Source organism: Lipotes vexillifer, unplaced genomic scaffold (assembly GCF_000442215.2).
Source record: "Lipotes vexillifer unplaced genomic scaffold, Lipotes_vexillifer_v1.1 scaffold7, whole genome shotgun sequence".
Lineage (NCBI taxonomy): Eukaryota > Metazoa > Chordata > Mammalia > Artiodactyla > Lipotidae > Lipotes > Lipotes vexillifer.
The window spans coordinates 779,939-784,260 of record NW_006792683.1 but is presented as its reverse complement, the minus strand read 5'-3'; positions in this window follow the sequence as shown (position 1 = coordinate 784,260).

Genomic DNA, 4,322 nt, shown 5'->3' with positions numbered 1-4,322 from the left:
AAAAAAAAAAAAAAAAAAAAAAAGCACCTTATTTTTTACACACACACAAAGGTGATGAACCTGCCTTCTTTCCCCCTTCCTGTAAAGAAGGCAGCCCCATGGGCTTCCCTGGTGGCACAGTGGTTGAGAGTCCCCGGGTTCGTGCCCCAGTCCAGGAAGATCCCACATGCCACGGAGTGGCTGGGCCCATGAGCAATGGCCGCTCAGCCTGCGCTTCCGGAGCCTGTGCTCCACAACGGGAGAGGCCACCACAGTGAGTGGCCTGCGTACAGAAAAAAAAAAAAAAAATTAAAAAATTAAAAAATAATTAAAAAAGAAGGCAGCCCCGTGACATCCAGGGTCAACACAAAGGAGACAGAGCAGTGTTGCAGCCCAGTAAGTCAGGAGACTGGGGAATTGAGTAAATATGTAAATATATGGAAGATAATGGGAGCCAGGCTTTTTACGCTTAAAGAAGGAAGTACAAATATGAAAAGGAGGAAGCAGGCATGAACCCTGAAGTGAGAGATTGGAACTTAAGATACCTGGTGATAGCAGGGGTAGATTTTTTAAGGTATATATAAAAAGAGAAATATGTAGAGATGTAAATGTGTATATATACATATGAATGATATATATATATATATATATATCTGCAGTATATGTGTATTATATATGTATATACTTATATAGATATATTTGCTCTGTCCACTAAGAGGGCCTAAGAGCAGCAATGTCTGAGTAGCAGTAAAGCACACCTAACATAGTTCTTGACTTTTAAATGCCACTCCTCCACCAAAACAAACAAACAAAATAGGACTTGGACAAGTGGCTGATTCCAGAGTGGCTAGGGCAAAGAAAGAAGATGCACCTGTAGTCTTTTGATGTACCAGCTTCAGGAAACTGCCACTGGCCAAATCTGGAACATTCTGAGCATCAAAATAAATAATGATTGTAATAAATTATTATAACTCATCGAATAAAATGTAAGTTTCTGAGTATACACTGATATAAATACAAATAAATATTTATACAAATAAATACAAATACATACAAATGTATAAATATAAATACATACACACACACACACACACGTACATACATACTACAAAATACCAATTAGTAAATAGTGAATTAGAAAATTTGCCATTTGGCAACTATTAGAGTAATAATTAATTCAGGCAAGAAACATCAATGGATACTAAAATGAGTAGATCAGTGTGGGATGCATAACTAGATTTTACATAGTCTCCAAGTGTCTCTTGACAAAATATCTATTAGTACAAAGGGGAAGAAAGGTAACTTTACAATGGAGAAAACCAGAAGATATCACGTTAAGTAAGGAAGAAAGTTAAGGCAGCCAGCAATGAGACAAGGTGATAAAGCAACTGTCCGCAGACAGGATGACATGAGAACACAGCATCACTCCTGTGACAATCTGGCCCAAAATTCTGAGTCTTATTATGAGGAAACATCCAACAAACCCAAACTGGCTTGTAATCTTCTGAACTCTTCAAGGTCATGGAAAGTTAAAGAAAGACCAAGGAATTGTTCTGGGTTGGAATGCTGAGCAAAATAAAGACTAGGTGTAAAATAAGTCTTAGATTGTATCCTGTTGCTATGACGGCAACTAAAACAGAGTCTTTGGGTGAAGGAAACATGTAAGCCATTTGTACTATTTAACTTTACTATAAATTTGAAATTGTTTCAAAATAAAATTATAAAAACAGGCAATAAGTAAAAGCACTTGCTGTAAGGGCAATGTAAGCAAAGTGAGATAGGGTTCCAAAGATGGAGAACCACATCTCTGTGGTAACAGAGACCAGGTCTTTCTTCATTATTGCTGTATCATGAAGGCTCAACCTAGTCTTTCACACAATAAGCATTCAGTTAGCATGTGTTGAATGAATTCATTGGTTAATTAAGCAGGGAGAATACAAGGCATCACAAGAGACTACTACAAGCAACTCTATGCCAATAAACTGAACAACCTGGAGGAAATGGACAAATTCTTACAAAGGTATAACCTCCCAAGACTGAACCAGGAAGAAACAGAAAATATGAACAGACTAATCACAAGTAATAAATTGAAACTGTGATTTAAAATCTTCCAACAAAAGTCCAGAACCAGATGGCTTCACAGGTGAATTCTATCAAACTTTTAGAGAAGAGCTAACACCCATCCTTCTCAAACTCTTCCAAAAAACTGCAGAGGAAGGAAAACTTCCAAACTCATTCTATGAGGCCACCATCACCCTGATACCAAAACCAGACAAAGATACTACAAAAAAATAAAATTACAGACCAATATCACTGATGAATACAGACGCAAAAATCCTCAACAAAATACTAGCAAACAGAATCCAACAACACATTAAAAGGATCATACACCATGATCAAGTGGGACTTATCCCAGGGATGCAAGGATTCTTCAATATACGCAAATCAATCAATGTGATACACCATATTAACAAATTGAAAAAGAAAAATCATATGATCATCTCAATAGATTCAGAAATAGCTTTTGACAAAATTCAACATCCATTTATGATAAAAACCCTCCAGAAAGTGGTCTTAGAGAGAACCTACCTCAACATAATAAAGACCATATATGACAAACCCACAGCAAACATCATTCTCAATGGTGAAAAACTGAAAGCATCTCCTCTAAGATCAGGAACAAGACAAGGATGTCTACTCTCGCCACTATTATTCAACATAGTTTTGGAAGTCCTAGCCACGGCAATCAGAGAAGAAAAAGAAATAAAAGGAATATAAATTGTAAAAGAGGAAATAAAACTGTCACTGTTGGCAGATGACATGATACTATACATAGAGAATCCTAAAGATGTCAACAGAAAACTACTAAAACTGATCAATGAATCTGGTAAAGTTACAGGATACAAAATTAATGCACAGAAATCTCTTGCATTCCTATGCAAGAGAAATTAAGGAAACAATCCCCTTCACCATTGCAACAAAAAGGATAAAATACTTAGGAATAAACCTACCTAAGGAGGTAAAAGACCCGTACTCAGAAAACTGTAAGACACTGATGAAAGAAATCAAAGGTGACACAAACAGATGGAGAGGTATACCATGTTCTTGGATTGGAAGACTCAATATTGTGAAAATGACTATACTACCCAAAACAATCTAAAGATTCAATGCAATCTCTATCAAATTACCAGTGGCATTTTTTACACAACTAGAACAAAAAAATCTTAAAATTTTTAGGGAGACACAAAAGACCCCAAATAGCAAAAGCAGTCTTGAGGGGAAAAAAATGAGCTGGAAGAATCAGACTCCCTGACTTCAGACTATACTACAAAGCTACAGTAATCAAGACAATATGGTACTGGCACAAAAACAGAAATAAAGATCAATGGAACAGGATAGAAAGCCCAGAGATAAACTCACACACCTATGGTCAACTAATCTATGACAAAGGAGGAAAGGATATACAGTGGAGAAAAGACAGTCTCTTCAATAAGTGGTGCTGGGAAAACTGGACAGCTACATGTAAAAGAATGAAATTAGAACACTCCCTAACACCATACACAAAAATAAAATCAAAATGGATTAGAGAACTAAATGTAAGACTGGGCACTATAAAACTCTTAGAGGAAAACATAGGAAGAATACTCTGACATAAATTACAGCAAGATCTTTTTTGACCCACCTCCTAGAATAATGGAAATAAAAACAAAAATAAACAAATGGGACCTAATGAAAATTAAAAGCTTTTGCAAAGCAAAGGAAACTACAAGCAAGATGAAAAGACAACTCTTTTGTTGGGAGAAAATGGGAGAAAATATTTGCAAACGAATCAACGGACAAAGGATTAATTTCCAAAATATATAAACAGCTCATGCAGCTCAATATTAAAAAACCAAACAACCCAATCAAAAAATGGGCAGAAGACCTAAACAGACATTTCTCCAAAGAAGACATACAGATGGCCAAGAAGCACATGAAAAGCTGCTCAACATCAATAATTATTAGAGAAATGCAAATCAAAACTACAATGAGGTATCACCTCACACCAGTTAGAATGGGCATCATCAGAAAATCTACAAACAACAAATGCTAGAGAGGGTGTGGAGAAAAGGGAACCCTCTTGCACTGTTGGTGGGAATGTAAATTGATACAGCCACTATGGAGAAAGTACGGAGGTTCCTTAAAAAACTAAAAATAGAATTACCATATGACCCAGCAATCCCACTACTGGGCATATACCCAGAGAAAACCATAATTCAAAAAGACACATGCACCCCAATGTTCATTGCAGCACTATTTACAATAGCCAGGTCATGGAAGCAACCTAAATGCCCATCAAGAGA